This window comes from Hyperolius riggenbachi, chromosome 12, assembly GCF_040937935.1.
Source record: "Hyperolius riggenbachi isolate aHypRig1 chromosome 12, aHypRig1.pri, whole genome shotgun sequence".
Taxonomy (NCBI): Eukaryota; Metazoa; Chordata; class Amphibia; order Anura; family Hyperoliidae; genus Hyperolius; species Hyperolius riggenbachi.
The window spans coordinates 95,747,235-95,764,008 of record NC_090657.1 but is presented as its reverse complement, the minus strand read 5'-3'; the positions used below and the strand labels follow the sequence as shown (position 1 = coordinate 95,764,008).

At 44.2% G+C, this 16,774-nt stretch overlaps 1 protein-coding gene and 1 long non-coding RNA gene across 2 annotated transcripts in view; one reads left to right on the top strand and one right to left on the bottom strand.

Annotated features, from left to right (window-relative positions):
* The window catches only part of RIMS4 (regulating synaptic membrane exocytosis 4), a 266,686-nt gene that overhangs the window by 193,752 nt on the left and 56,160 nt on the right, over positions 1 to 16,774 (top strand). The window lies entirely within an intron of this gene.
* Positions 1 to 16,774, bottom strand: part of LOC137542292 (uncharacterized) — a 31,711-nt gene that overhangs the window by 14,723 nt on the left and 214 nt on the right. The window contains exon 2 of the long non-coding RNA XR_011025392.1: positions 16,587 to 16,708. This is a non-coding gene — a long non-coding RNA (uncharacterized lncRNA). The remainder of the gene's footprint in view (positions 1 to 16,586; positions 16,709 to 16,774) is intronic.

The window sequence follows — 16,774 nt, the reverse complement described above, 5'->3', positions numbered from 1 at the left end:
CCCTAACCATCTCCACTGCACAAACACCCTTACACACATATAAGCAATAATATAGTTAATCCTTAAAATACTTCACTATAAATAACATGAATAGAATAATTTATATATTTTCAATAGAATAAATAGCCTTAAAATCACGTACACATTAATAATATTATAAATAGAAAAAGGCGTGTGTGTGTGTGTGTGTGTGTGTACGTGTATGTATGTATATATATATATATATATATATATATATATATATATATATATATATATATATATATATATATATATATATATATACATATACACACACCTATATATATATATATATATATATATATATATATATATATATATATATATATATATATATATATATATATATATATATATATATATGAACAGATAGCCTTACAATCACGCACGCATTAAAAATCTTAAAATAATGGTAATATTAAAAGCGATATATTAGTAAGTTAATAAATCTGAAAACTATAATCGACGCATTATAAGTGTAAAAAACAAAGTTAATACCAAATTTGATGTATTTCTAATAGAATAAAGTTGAAAACAATATTTAACCACTTAATGACCGCCTAACGCGGCCTAACGCGACCCGCCATAGGCGTCGGCGGGTCGTTAGTGGTATAGCATGGAAACGGCCGCTCGATCGAGCGGCCTTTCCATGCTAGTTCACGGAGACTGTCTCCGTGAACAGCGTGCGAGCCGCCGATCGCGGCTCGCACGCATAATGTAAACATCCGGGGAAGAAATCCCCGCTGTTTACATCACACGGCGCTGCTGCGCAGCAGCGCCGTTACGTAGATCGGCGATCCCCGGCCTCTGATTGGCCGGGGATCGCCGGCATCTGATAGGCAGAAGCCTGTCCTATCCGGCGCAGGACGGAACTCCGTCCTGCGCCACTCACAGGTACAGGGAGAGGGAGGGAAAGCCGGGGAGGGTGGAAAGCGCTGCGGAGGGGGGCTTTGAAGAGCCCCCCCCCGGAAAGTGCAGGCAGCCGGCGGCGATCAGACCCCCCCAGCAGGACATCCCCCTAGTGGGGAAAAAAGGGGGGAAGTCTGATCACCCTGGCTATTTCCTGATCGGTGCTGCGGGCTGGAGAGTCCACGCAGCACCGATCAGAAGAAAACCCCGTGGTCCTTAAGTGGTTAAGCATTATACGTATGAAAACGAATTTTAAATGATAAAATAAGTTTAAACAAAAATTTACTTGTTACAGTCCTGAAAGTAAAATTTAAAAACGGAAAAATAAGTAAAGGCTCCTATAAGCGAAATTTAAAAATGAAAAAATAAGTAAACCACAAAGTCAAAACGAACTTTGTAAACGATATTTGTAATAAACCTTATTCTGTAAACTAAAACTTTTGTTAACACGATCCCTGCAACCGATATTTCTCGGGCGCCCAAATTCCCTGTCGGGTGCCCAATAGCCGATATTTTGCATTGCAGTCTATGGTGGTGCCCTTTTTGTCCATTAGCCAAATGCGCCCTTTTTTACTGCTTCCGCCTCCATATGCCTCTTACCTCAGGTTCCCTTCAAAGGACAACTGGCCAACAATATCCACAAATAAACATGAAAATGTGCCTATTTGGGGTTCTGATAATTACAGGTCCTCATTGTTTTACCAGTATCCACTCCCCTCCTTTGACGTATGTCCCACTGCTCTATCTTGGTTTGTCCCTGCTCCCATTCATCTGTGCATAAATGTATTAAGATGAAATGTGAAACAAGGCAAGATGGTAGTTTTTGCCCACCACTGAAGGTCACCTAGCTTTCGTTTAGCTGGTGGTAGGAGCTTTTGGTGAGTAGTAGTCTTCACCAGGCCCCTAGACTCTCTCCAGGTCCTAGGCAACAGTCGTGTGGATGATCCGGCTCTGCATCTGTGTACGGTACTCTGGACATGGGCACATAGGGGTCAGTGGTCCTTTATGCACAATTAAGTCCCATATTTGTGGCCTGTCCTGATCTTCACTCAGTAGTCATGTGTATCAATCACGTCATCTTACAACTATGTACTCCTACTATAAATTCACATAGCCTAGGTAGCCTTGTAAAATTACCGTAAACCTAGATTGGTGCTGCTAAAATAATTTTCCCAATTTGTAGTTATTGAAAATTACATTTTCATTTCTGTCTGCATCTTTCCCACAGATTATGGAAGTCAAGGGGAAATCCAATGCAATGTACAAATTTATGCTTTAGGATTTTTTATGCATATGAAAATGTGAATTTTAACAGGTACGATTTTTCCATTGACTTTCATTACATGTGCGAAAAATGCACACAATTTTTAATAAGTGTAAACCCAGCCTGAATCCCTAAAACACATTGATCTGGGTTGAAATTTCCACCTCTGTTATATCTCCAAGATCCGCCCATTCCTGACCCCAGACACTTCCAAGCTGCTCACCCAAGCCCTCATCATCTCCTTCCTTGATCACTGCAATTCCCTTCTGTCCCGCCTTCCCTTGAACCACATTCCACCCCATCCATCAGTAATGAAAACGGCTATTCTACTCATTGCTCTGCATCCACATCCCCTCTCTATAAATCCCTGCACTGGTTCCCTGTGCGATTGAGGTTAAGTTTCAAGATTTTATGCCTGGTCTATATATCTGTGCACACAACCTGCCCTACCTACATCTCGGAGCTTATACACCAGGCCATCCTCTTCGTCCTCCAAAATGCCCCACCCATTTTACACTCCCATGCGCACCTGCAGGATTTCCCAAGAGCTGCCCCCACCCTCTGCAGCTCACTTCCACTGCCCATCAGACTTGCCCCCTCTTTCAACACATTCAGGCTAGTTATACACCAGGACGTTGCGTTTAGGGGACGTTATAGGGCACATAACGTGCCCCTAACGCAACGCCTGGTGCTCTCTGGTGTGGACGTCGGAGTGAGCCGCGTTGTGCAGCTCACTCTGGCGTCTGTGATTCCGTGATGCGTACTCTTGGACGCATGCGGCATCTCGTGGTCCCGCCCGGCCAATCGCCGCACAGAGCGGCCGCTCCAGGAAGTAAACACTGCACGTCACTGAGTGCAGTGAATATTAATTAGCCATGTGCCCGGCCGCTCTCCCCTCCTCCCCAACCTGACTGAGCATGTGCAAACAGTCTAGCGCGGCTTAGCCGCGGAGAACGCACAGCATGCAGCACTTTGCTGCGTTACAATGTAACGCAACGTGGGCAATGTGAACAGCCCACTTGTGTTACATTGCTGTGCGTTGGGGGAGCGTTACAGGCTGCACTAACGTGCGCCTGTAACGTCCCTGTGTGCAAGAAGCCTAAAGCAAGCCCTCATAACCCACCTCTTCAAGATGGTCTACTCACCTTTTACCACAGAGTAACTCTCTACTAATTACTTATTCTACAGCCCTACCTAGTGTGTCCATCTCCCCTTAGATTGTAATTATTTGGCAGGGTCCTCCCTTCCCTAGAGTATTCTATACGATTGTGTGTTCTTTTCCAATGACCGGCTTGTACTTGTATTACAGAGCCTATCTAACCAACCCAAAATCGCATGATCATGTATTTGTACCCTGTTTGCCTTGTATAGCTTTGTTCCATGTTGTATAACCTTGTTACATCTGCCTTCTTTGTATCATTTTATGTATGAATTGTCCAGCGCTGCGTAATATGTTGGAGCTTTATAAATACAATAAATAATAATAATAATGAAAGACAACTTTAAAAGGAATCTGGAGTGAGAGGCATATGAAGGCTACCATATTTATTTTAATAAGTTACATAATAGTGTATAATGTCTATATAAATATTGGTTTTGTAAAACTTCAATGAACCCATTTATAATCTTGGATAAGGTTATCAGTGTCAGAGTCCACAATTAATGATGTTTAGCTACAGATAACAACCCAATTTAAATGCAACAATGTAGACATCAGTGACCAGGAGAATTAAATCTATGAAGCCAGTGAGGTGATAAATTGAGTTTTTCGCAGCGGTGGTGAGGGGATTGATGAGTAGAGGGGCGGCAGCCTTTTGGAACCGACTAAAAACCCATTTCATTATTTCAATATAGGGGAGATGTTTAATAGTTAATTGACCTGGGTTAAGTCCATGCTAGAAATCAAATATTGTAAATCTGTCATACAGACAGAAGGTTGTACAGCACTGAGCATAAATATGTGTATGTAATAAATCCATGCAGGGGTTAGTAATGGCCAGTGACCTATGGCAGACACCACAGAGCAGCTTTCATTAGTCTTATCCTATTCAATTGCTGGGAAAAACTGAGATTGATTGCTGGGAGTAAGGCTTCTTACATAATCTAGTGTGACAAAGTGGCTGGCAAAGTGCCGCTCTCTTTGTCACAAGTGGTGTGCGATGGACGGTATGTTGCACCCAGGTTCAGGCGCTACATCCTGTAGCAGCTCCGGAGGATAGGCTTTTGCTGACTGTCAGGAGTGACAGGGGTTGAAGCCTTGAGAAGGGTCCGGAGCTGACCAGATGTAGAGCAGGGTGGGTGCATCTGGTCGCCAGGTCCTGGGTGGAATATATTATACATTGTATTTGTGGACTGCTGCCTGTCTAGCCCACAAAGGGTTAACAACAGAGCTAACAAGTCTCTGGAGAGGAAGAGGTGAGAGAGGGGTGTGTCCAGCAGGTTCTGTCAGTTTGCACAGAAAAGGTTTTCATTTGTTTCCAGGAAGTGGTTCTGCTGAGAAGCTGCTGCAGGGGACTGCTGAACAGCGACAAACTAATGCAGCCATCCAAAAGCAGACCCTGGCGGTGCAGCAACAGTCTGTGGCAATGTGTGAAAGTCTGGCTGCAGCAGCAGAAGTGGATCGGCGCACTGCTGAGGCTGATCGGAAAGCTATGACTGAGTTGGTGCAGCAACTGGTGGTTCGTAACCAGGAGGATCCGCTGGCTGGTCCTGGCAATGGAGGTGTTATCCGTGCAAGTCATTTCCTCCAGAAAATGACACCACATGATGATGTGGAGGCTTTCCTTCATACGTTTGAGAGGACGGCAGAGAGGGAAGCCTGGCCTAAGCCGCAGTGGGCAGGATTGGTAGCGCCTTTCTTGACTGGTGATGCCCAAAAGGCCTACTTTGATCTTGCTTTGGAAGATGCCAAAGACTACGACAAATTGAAAGACGAGATCCTGAGACGGCTTGGGGTTACGCCGGCCGTGAGGGCCCAACGCGTCCACAAGTGGACCTACTCGGCATCAAGCTCCCCGAGGTCACAGATGCACGACTTGATCCATCTGGTAAAGAAGTGGCTTGATCCGGAGACGTTGACTGGCCCCCAGATTGTTGAAAGGGTTACAGTTGACCGTTTTTTGCGCTCACTGCCGCAGGCATTGCGAAGGTGGGTGAGCCATGCAGATCCTCAATCAGCCGACCAACTTATTGAGCTGCTGGAACGTTACTTGGCTGCGGAGGATTCCCTGGCGTGGTCGGCTGCCCAGCGCTCCTGGACCCAGAAACTGTCTACTCCCCAGAGTACTGGTAAGACAAAAGCTGGTATGGCGGGAGGATTGGTGGGGGAGCGGAAGTCCCCTGAGGGTCCTAAAGGGACAGGCAGAGTTCGCCCAGTGTCCACTACAAGGAACCCAGGGTCTGTTCAGTGCTGGCGATGTAATGAGTGGGGACACATTGCTGTTAACTGCCCTATGGCTGTAGAGGAAATGGAGTGTGATCATGCCAGGCGGAGGTCCTTGTTTGCCCGACCTGTATACCTGGCGAACTCTGAATCACACATGACTTTGATAAAGGTATCTGGCCAAACTGTCCAAGCCCTTTTAGACTCTGGCAGTTTGGTGACCCTTGTACATGCCAGCCTGGTGGACACTGCCTTGCTTGGTGATAGGCACATCACGGTGCAGTGTGTCCATGGAGACTCTAAACGATACCCTACAGCCCTTCTTACCCTAGAGACAGACTGTGGGCCGGCCACACAGGAAGTAGTGGTGAGCCCAAATTTGGCACACAGTGTTATTTTGGGGAGGGACTTTCCCCTGTTTTGGAACTTGTGGGAAGGGAAAAATGACAAGTGTTCAGATCTTGGTAATGCAAATAGCCCGGGATGGGATATGAATAATGTTGAAACAAAGGTTGTTGATGAAGTTGATCATGAAATGTCTTTTCCACTGTCTGTTCTTGCGGGAGAGACGGAGTTGTCCCCAGAAGCCTCAGAGGGTACGGTGCTTTCAGATTTAGAGGTTTCTCGGGATAACTTCGGTACTGCCCAGCTAAGAGATCCCACTCTGAGCAAAGCTTGGGAAAATGTTAAGGTGGTAAATGGTGAACCCCATGTTCCCGGGGCTGACAAACTGTTCCCTCACCTGGCCGTAAATGCTGATTTATTATACCAAGTTTGCAAGGTGCAGGAGGAAATTGTGGAACAGCTCGTTGTGCCTCAGCCTTATCGCACTATGGTCCTAGACCTTGCCCACAAACATCCCCTAGGGGGTCATTTAGGGTATGAGAAAACCAAGGACAGGATTTTACAAAGGTTCTTTTGGCCTGGAGTGCATGGGGATATTAAGAAATATTGTGAATCCTGCCCTGACTGCCAGATGTGTGCGCCTGCTCCTCACTTTCGCAGTCCACTTGTCCCATTACCAGTCATTGAGGTCCCTTTTGAAAGAATAGCCATGGATTTAGTTGGGCCCTTAGTCCGGTCTGCCCGGGGTCACCAGTATATTCTGGTAGTTGTAGACTATGCTACCCGCTATCCGGAAGCAGTACCCCTGAGAAACACATCTTCCAAGCTGATTGCACGAGAGCTCTTCCACATGTTTACAAGAACTGGTTTGCCTAAAGAAATCTTGACAGACCAGGGAACTCCATTTATGTCTAAATTAATGAAGGAAGTGTGTAAATTGATGAAAATAAAACAGCTGCGCACCTCAGTGTACCATCCTCAAACAGATGGGCTTGTGGAAAGGTTCAATAAGACGTTGAAAAATATGCTAAAGAAGGTGGTTGAAAAAGATGGAAAGGATTGGGACTGCCTCTTGCCCTATTTGTTATTTGCAATAAGAGAGGTCCCTCAGTCTTCCACTGGTTTCTCTCCCTTTGATTTATTGTATGGGCGGAGACCACGTGGAATTCTCGACATAGCAAAGGAAACATGGGAGCAAGAGGCAACCCCCTACCGAAGTGTGATTGAACACGTGTCTTGTATGCAGGATAGAATCGCTGCAGTCATGCCCTTGGTTAGAGAACATATGCAACAGGCCCAGGAGGCTCAGTGTCGAATTTACAACAAAGATGCAAAAGTGCGGTCTTTCAATCCTGGTGACCGAGTCCTGGTGTTGGTCCCCACGGTAGAAAGCAAATTTTTAGCTAAGTGGCAAGGCCCTTATGAAATTATTGAAAAGGTGGGTGAGGTGAATTATAGGGTTTACCAGCCTGGTAAGAGGAAGCCAGAGCAACTCTACCATGTAAACCTAATAAAACCCTGGAAGGAGAGGGTAGCCCTGTCAGCCTTGGTAGAAGGTCAAAGGCAGAACAAGTCTGGGGTAAATGAAGTACAGGTTGCAGAAACCCTGTCATCCTCACAGAAACAGGAGGTCAGAGAGTTTCTTCTACGCAACCAAGATGTGTTCTCGGAACTCCCAGGCTGCACTCATCTAATTAGGCATGATATAGTGACAGAACCACATGTACAGGTCCGCCTTAAGCCATATAGGATACCTGAAGCCCGCAGACAAGCTATAGCAGAGGAGATTAAAAGGATGCTGGAATTGGGGGTAATAGAGGAGTCCAACAGTGAGTGGAGTAGCCCCATAGTTCTAGTCCCAAAGCCAGATGGGTCCATACGTTTTTGCAATGATTTTAGAAAGCTAAATGAGGTTTCTAAATTTGATGCCTACCCCATGCCCAGGGTGGACGAGTTGACTGAAAGGTTGGGTCCCGCTAGATATGTAACAACGCTGGATTTGACTAGGGGGTATTGGCAAGTGCCCTTTAACTGAAACAGCCAAGGAGAAGACGGCATTTTCCACTCCTCAAGGGCTGTTCCAGTATGTAAGGATGCCTTTTGGGCTGCAAGGTGCTCCCGCAACCTTTCAGAGAATGATGGATAAAATTCTCAGACCTCATCAGCCCTTTGCTGCGGCCTACCTAGATGATGTGGTCATCTTTAGCAGTGACTGGGAAAGCCACTTACCAAAAGTTCAGGCTGTCTTGAACTCCGTTAGAGAGGCAGGGTTGACAGCAAACCCTAAAAAGTGTGCAGTGGGGTTGGAGGAAGCCCGGTACTTGGGGTACACCATAGGACGAGGCTTGATTAAGCCCCAGATCCAGAAGGTTGAGGCCATTAGGGAGTGGCCTCAACCTAAGACGAAAAAGCAGGTGAGAACATTCCTAGGGTTGGTGGGGTACTATAGAAGATTCATCCCAAACTTCGCCACGGTGGCTACTCCCATCACAAACCTGACAAAGGGAAAAGGTTCTACCATGATTAAGTGGGGGTCTGATGCAGAGAGAACGTTTCAGAGTCTTAAGGCGGCTTTGTGCAATTGTCCTGTACTAATTACGCCGAATTTTGAGAAGGAATTCCTGGTTCAAACTGATGCATCAAGTGTGGGTTTAGGAGCAGTTCTATCCCAAGTGCTCAATGGTGAGGAGCACCCGGTTGCGTATTTGAGCCGGAAGCTGACGGCTGCGGAAGAAAGGTATAGTATCGTTGAACGAGAGTGTCTGGCCATCAAATGGGCCCTGGAGGCACTCCGATACTATCTCCTAGGCCGTCGCTTTCGGCTCATTACAGACCATGCCCCGCTTACTTGGATGTGTCAGAACAAGGAGAAAAATGCCAGAGTAACTCGGTGGTTTTTGGCATTACAGGCCTTCAACTTCTCGGTAGAGCATAGAGCAGGGAAGTTACATGGTAATGCAGATGCTCTATCGAGAACCTACTGTCTTGCAGCAAATTATGTCCGATCCCATGGGCTCGAACAGAGGGGGGGAGTATGTGACAAAGTGGCTGGCAAAGTGCCGCTCTCTTTGTCACAAGTGGTGTGCGATGGACGGTATGTTGCACCCAGGTTCAGGCGCTACATCCTGTAGCAGCTCCGGAGGATAGGCTTTTGCTGACTGTCAGGAGTGACAGGGGTTGAAGCCTTGAGAAGGGTCCGGAGCTGACCAGATGTAGAGCAGGGTGGGTGCATCTGGTCGCCAGGTCCTGGGTGGAATATATTATACATTGTATTTGTGGACTGCTGCCTGTCTAGCCCACAAAGGGTTAACAACAGAGCTAACAAGTCTCTGGAGAGGAAGAGGTGAGAGAGGGGTGTGTCCAGCAGGTTCTGTCAGTTTGCACAGAAAAGGTTTTCATTTGTTTCCAGGAAGTGGTTCTGCTGAGAAGCTGCTGCAGGGGACTGCATGTGTTTGGACTAACGTTTGTGTGTTACTAAACGCTGAAAGTAAGCACCCGGCCGGAATTGGCCTTACCTTTGTTTTGTGGAATTACTTACTTTATTACTGAACTGCAAACTGTTGTTTGTGAACCTGCTGCAAATAAACTTTGATTTATGTTTGCATACAAACCTGCTTGGAGCTGCTCTGTTCCTGCTAAATGCTTACCATCTGAAGCTGGTCCCTCACAATAGGCATAGCTCTTAGTACATTCTTTTGATCCGATAAGTTGTGGACAGGAGCACTTTGAATGCTGCATCCTCACAGCCATGCCCCATCTGGTATCACTAAGCCCCTCCTCTTGCGTGGTGATTGGAACATTCCTTTTTTGGTGTTTATATTTATGCACTGCTTGGTTTTGGTGCTATGATGCTGGCACCATGGCAAACTATAACTAAATACATAATAGTTGCGTAGTGCACCTGCGTGGTAGCACACACAGAGCTCATGGACAGAGAAAGAAGCTATGCACAAGCAGTTCTGTGCAACTGTGCAGACTCAGGCCGCACTTAGCGCCTGCACAGTGGGGCGGCGCTCGTAGCTGAAGGGGGTGTTTAATGTCAAAGATTGTTCAGAGGGTCTTGGTACCGTGCAAGAGGGGCATTCGCAGACCAGGGGCGCCTCTGGACCATCCAGAAGCTTTCCCCTACGAAGGTAAGCATCTAACTTTAAAAAATAATAATGAAGGGTTACCCTTTAAGGAAACCTAGACATAAAGAACACATTGGATCAGTGAACTTATTTTACCAGCCAAGTTAATATCTCGGCATTGAATTGAAATGAATAAATTGGACGCATGCATTATGCATTAGTTGCCATTTATCATCTGGAGATTTTAGGCCTCTGCACATCTTATTCATACATTTCTGATGATTTCATTACATTTGGGGAAATGTTGCCTTTTTTTTCATTTTGCCAAGATGATAATTGATATTTGTATTTCTGTGACTGTCCTACAGACTCAAAACAGTCTAGTTTAGCTGGTTTTGTTCAACACAAAAGCCAGAAGTGTGATCTGTTTTTTTTTTTTTTTTTGTAAAATTCAGTTTTTAATATCTGCAGGCTTGCCATTAAATAAATGCTATGTTTGGACTGCTTAAAGGATAATTGAACCCTGATCAACACCTCAGATATATTGCATTATTGATGTTGACTTTTTAAGGATATGTATGTGAGATTAGGTACTAATAATTAACATATAGCTGCATCATTAGCTTAATGTTTGACTAACAGTATTATTATCATTATTATTTTGTGCTGGCCTATGGTAGACATAGTTCTAAATTTACTATCTGATTAATTGCTTGGTAATCAGACTGCCTAAATGTTATCTTTTGTGGCAAAAGAAGTTTCCTCATCCAGAAATCCTGAAAAAGAAAATTACCCACCCTACTGGAAGCAGTGGAACTGGTGCAATTAAAAGCTGACTGACTGTACGGTTGTGGCTGCTGCATATCCTTGTATCATTTTGCTGTTAAAATTCTATATTAAATTCTATGAATGAAGTAACTTGTATTGCCTCTTTCTCTGGGACTGGTATACCTCTTATATAGATAAGCACACATGTACTTTACATTAGAACATTTTTTTATGCTAGTGGTTCTTGAACACATTCAGAGTTCTTTTGTATTACCCATTATTTTGTGACCTCATCCAGTATAGGAGCTACCGTCAAATCACTTTAAATTTGTAAGCTCGCAAGCAAGGCTGGATTTACCATAAGGCACTGTAGGCATATGCCTACAGGCGCCTGATGAGGGAAAGGTGGCTCAATCCCTTCCTTCCTTATGCAGAGTCCTGATGAGAGTGTAAATGAGAGGTCACTCACCTGGTCTTGGCATTCCACTGATGAGATCTCCCTTCATTCAGGGGCACCTTTAGCTACTTAATACTGAGTTTCCTCTAACTACCTAATACTTAGGGACACCTCTAGCTATTTAATATTGAGGGTACTTCTGGCTACCTAATACTAAGGGCACTTGTAGCTACCTATGACGAGCAAAGGAAGTAAGGGAGAAGTAACAGCTGGGACAGCCAGCGCACTTGTGGTGCAGAATGGGGGGGGGGGGGTTGTAGGTTTAAGGAGGGTGAAGTGTAAGGTGCCTGGACATCTGTGCCTATAGGCTCCAGTAAGCTAAATCTGGACGTGCTCGCAAGGCAAGGGTTCTCTCCCCTTTGTGTCTTGTAAAATGCTGTATGCTTGGTTCATCATACAATTGTAACTGTAACTTATTATATTGGCTACCACCTCTATATTATGTACCTATATCTGTATTGTTATGTATAACAAAGTCTGTATATTACGTATCCACGCGTTTCTTCCATTGTACAGCGTAACGGAAGATGATGGCACTATATAAACCATCAATAATAAAACCCCATTGTTAGTGTTGCCCGTTCCTGACCCGAGTCTACAGCTATAGAGAACATGCAGTCAGTTCAGTGGCTGCAGACTGTGCAGTCCTCATAATATCCGATTCCACACATATAAACATGTTTAGTGTACACCGGGAACATTTGTGCTTTCACTTGACACTTTATTGGACTTTGCATTCCGGATGTGATAGATTGCTGCAATCTGTGATGATGGGGGCCAGCAACCCATATATGGCCTGTGAATTGCAGCTCTGATACTCACCAGCCTCTGCTGGTTACATCTGGGAATAGAGTGTTCTTTGTAACGTTTCTGTAAAGGAACGGCATGCTACCTGCTGCGTATTAGTGTAGTCCCCGGGTGGCAGCGTCTCCATACTAGATGGGCTACCTTTTTTTTGCTCTGTATATTTATTTTTGGTTTTATTGCCGCCTAGGATCTCTCCTGTAATTTGTGGACAGTGTAATCAATTGTAATGATGCTGAATGTATTGCAAAAGGATACCGAAACATTACTTCTCATTATAACAGTCAATAAAGAAAGGACAATGTAATAAGTGGATATTAACCCCATCTTCAGCCTGTTAATTATAATTAGAGATTTGATTTATCAATCACTCTGTTCCTCAACTGTTGCCCTTTGTGATTCAGGCTTGCTGTACAATTTATATACTGTATAGAAAGACATTAAAGTGCATATTTAATTTCCTCACATATAAGGAAGTAAACATGGATCTGTGAATTGTAGGCCAATTGCAGATTTTTTTTTATTTTGGATAGGGTGAAAAAAAAGTTATTCTTTTCCAGGTTTTATTGACATCTGTGTCCCCATTGGAGAGACCTTTTACTCTCTTTCTACCTATGGGACTGCCATGGAACTTTGTGGGCTTAAAGGGAACCTGAAGCGAGAAGGCTATGGAGGCTGCCCTATTTATTTCCTTATAAACAATGCAGATTGCCTGTCTGTCCTGTTGATCCTCCGCCTTTAATACTTTTAGCCATAGTCCCTGAACAAGCATGCACATCAGGTGCTCTGACTGAAGTCTGACTGGATTAGCTGCATGCTTGTTTCAGGTGTGTGATTCAAACACTATTGCAGCCAAAGAGAGATCAGCAGGACAGCCAGGCAGCTGGTATTGTTTAAAAGGAAATAAATATGAAAGCCTTGCTTTAGGTTCCCTTTAATTTAGAAACCAGAAGCCCCAGGGATATGCAATTTGAGACAGCAATGCAAACTTGTTTCCAAATCTTTACAGTTTATTCTTGAAGAGATTTCCCCACTTCCTGTACAGAACATAAGACAGCAATAAAATAAAACAGGTCTAACTAATTTTTCAGCATTTCATATTTGTTTTTTCCTTCCCACACCCACGTTTGGCTGATACCTAGAGACAGGGCCTAATGGATAAACAAGCTTAGGTCTGTACAAAGTACTATTTTCACCTGATAACATACTCGTAAGAAGGCTCAAGAATGTCTCAAGAACCAATGGCTGCTTATAGAGACGTAATGGTTTGCCACGTCTAAGGGCTGGTTCAGGCTTGGGACAGGCTTCTGTGGGCGGTGCGTTTTTTGCAATCAAGCAAGAAAAAAAAAATCTCAGGAGTTACTACCAACCGTGAGGTCACACAATCACCAGTAAGGGCTGGTGCACACCAAAACCCGCTAGCAGATCCGCAAAATGCTAGCAGATTTTTAAACGCTTTTTTTTATTTTTATGAGGCGTTTTGCTAGCGTTTTGCGGATTGCTGCTGCGGTTTTCAGTATAGTAGATTTCATATATTGTTACAGTAAAGCTGTTACTGAACAGCTTCTGAAACAAAAACGCCTGCAAAACCGCTCTGAAGTGCCGTTTTTCAGAGCGGTTTGCGTTTTTCCTATACTTAACATTGAGGCAGAAACGCATCCGAAATCCAAAAAATGCCTCACCCAGGCATTTTTCGTTTCTGCAAAACGCCTGCCGCTCTGGTGTGCACCACCCCATTGAGATACATTGACCAAGCAGATCCGCAGCCGCAAGCGGATCTGAAAACGCCCAAAAAGCCGCTCGGTGTGCACCAGCCCTAAAAGACAGTAAAAGCAATGAGATAAATGTGAACCAACCTTAATGCAAATTAATGGGGATTTTCATCAGCTGTATACAGTCTTGAAGTTCTCTACTCAGCACTGCGGCCCCTAAAGTAAACAGGTGACAGGTCTACCAGGGGGTCTCTATCAACCTCCGGTGCCAAGCTGGTAATGATTACTTCTGTGTACTTAATATAGTGGTAATCATAGGACACTGTTCCCCTTTCTATGTTTTCACCTCTGACACCGCAGCTGTCTTCAGGAGGTTTTAGTGCTCATTATCAGTTGAGTATAGAGTGCTTGAGTGTAAAACTTGCACTGGGGCCGATAGCTTCTTACCTATGCTACTGCAAAAGTATTTGAGTTTTTTGTGTTGTGAAAGACTTGATTGTATTGTTAGGGTTTTTTTTTATTATTTAGGACAAACAGTAGATTGCTTCCAGTTGAGAGGATTAACAGCTTTAGATATTAGTCGTCCAGCTAGTGGCAAGGTTTTTGTTTGATTGGTTACCTGTTTTATTTTTCTCTGCAAATATCCTGTACAGTATATCCGGTAAATAAGACACTGGAGTTGGTGAATCACAAAGATTCTCTTTAGACTTATTTTGAACACCTCAGAAAGCAAAAAAAAAAAAAAAAAAACAGGCTCAGCCACACTATAAGCGCTTTTCAGTGTGCTCGTGATTGATTAGCGCTTTCTGAGTGTTTTTTAAAAATCGCTCCCATTCACTTTCAGTAAAATTGCGGCAAAAATTGCATAAAATGTGCTGCGATTTTTCACCTACGTGATTGCGCAATCGCAGCGATTTTTATGCGATTTTTAATGAACGTGAATGGGAGCGATTTTTAAAAAGCACTCCGAAAGTGCTTATCAATCACAAAACGATCAGAAAAGCGCTTACAGTGTGGCTGAGCCCTTAGGGCTTGTTCACAATAGGGGTTTTCTTTTCGTTTTCTTTTTAGAGCTGGCGATTTTAGAAAATCACCTTAAAAGTGGTTGTGTAATGTTCGCTTATTTGAGTATTCTCACATAAGTGATGAGCTTTCTATCCAATCGGAAACGCGGCTCCTGCACATCTTCAGAGCATTTGCCATTAAATAGAAAAGATAGGGAAATCGCTAAGCGCTTGAAAAAAGTGCTTTGAAAAGCGTTTTTCACTCCCGAGCGTTTTTAATAAATAAATACATTGTATTGATTAATAGGGCAAAGAGTTCAATAAAATGCTACACAAAAGCACTTAGAAAATTGTGAACATTACACAAGCACTTTTAAGGCGATTTTCTAAGCAAAAATCGCTCTGAAAGCTCTTAGAAAAGTGCCTTCAAAATCGCTCAATAAATCGCTCAATAAATCGCTCAGCGATTGCGATAGCGCTGGCGATTTATAATGTGAACTAGGCCTTACTATCCCTCTGTGTTGGGATATCAATTCATTTTACTTTTAAAGGGACTCAGAGCACCTCTCATGGGCATGCCTTTAAGCCAGACGACTTCCAACAAAGTCATGCGATGACCCCTCTGGAGGAGCCTCTTGCAATGGCCATGCGTGTCACTTCCTCTTCCTGCTTCATTCAGTGATGCACTTCTCTAACAGAGAAGACAGGTGTGCCCCAGAAGTTATAACATAGCCAAGATGGCAGCCGCAATTTTTTAAATTGAGATTTAACAAAAACTATTTGGTGTAGAACGGCGAGCACAAGCTACAGAAAGGTATGCATCTTTAAGTACTTTGCAGTACTGGTCAGAGTCTAAGAGCTGGTTCAGACGGACGCTTGCGGAGCGTTTACCGCAAGCGTTCGGAACGTTGCGCCAAACGCTCCCATTCAAGTGAATGGGAGCGTTTACACCGAGCTTTTGCTCGCGTTTACACGAACGTGGCATTCGGGTCCCGATTTTCGTTAGCGTTCAAGCTGTCAACCACAACGGCTAATGTCCCCCTAGGGAAAGAAAAAACGCGACCACATCGGAACACGGCACGAAGGCTACTGAAACCCTGACCGCGCAGCCGCCACAACGCCCCAAACGCGACACCACGCAGACGTCCATCTGAACCAGCCCTTAAAGGCATGCCCATGAGAGGTGCTCGGCGTCCCTTTAACAGAGCAAACCTGCTGAATAAGGGCTGTTTCACACTGCAACAGCTTTTTCTAAGCGATTTAGATTTGAAAAGCTGTTGCTAATGTATTACTATTTGGGCGATCTCACTTGAGTGATGTGATTTTATAAGAATCCCCCATAGCATTGCATTGTTAGGAGCTTTTCAAATCACTAGCGCTAAAAAAAGATCTTGCAGTGTGAACCATAAGATAAAAGGTAACGGTATACCTATCGAATGAAACAAGAGACAAAGACAAGCTGTTAGGAAAGAGCATAGGTAATTAGGCATGGCACAAAAAACGAGTTAGAATGAAACATCAGGGGACAACTGCCAATATCGGACAGTAAAATAATTTGTCTCTGGTTAAATTGCTGCTGTCCTTTGAGATTTCCCCTAAACCCGCTCCTTGTGACCACTGCAGCACAACCTGCCAGCTACACAGATTAAAGACTCTGGTCAGCAATGCACATTCTGCTGAATTAAAGCTTATACCAGCATGCAAAGTTTTCATTTAAACGCCATTCTGTCAAGCCTTTGGTGTTGAGTGAATCTGAGAGGCTTAAATCACAGACAAGCAACTGCGTTTTTCCCAGAACTGACAATAATGTGAGCGTCATTAATGCTGGATAGATATATGAACATTCTTACCTGTGATGATGTGCACCTCAATTATGTTGTACCTCTGGGATACACATAGGAACGTGGAGTAAACCCGACTCAGCAACACTACTGACAGTCATGATATATTAGCTTCCCATGTTCAATCCTGCCTGTGTAAACACAAAATAAATTAGTAGTCGGAGACTTGACTGACGTTAGGCAATTTATCAAATTTA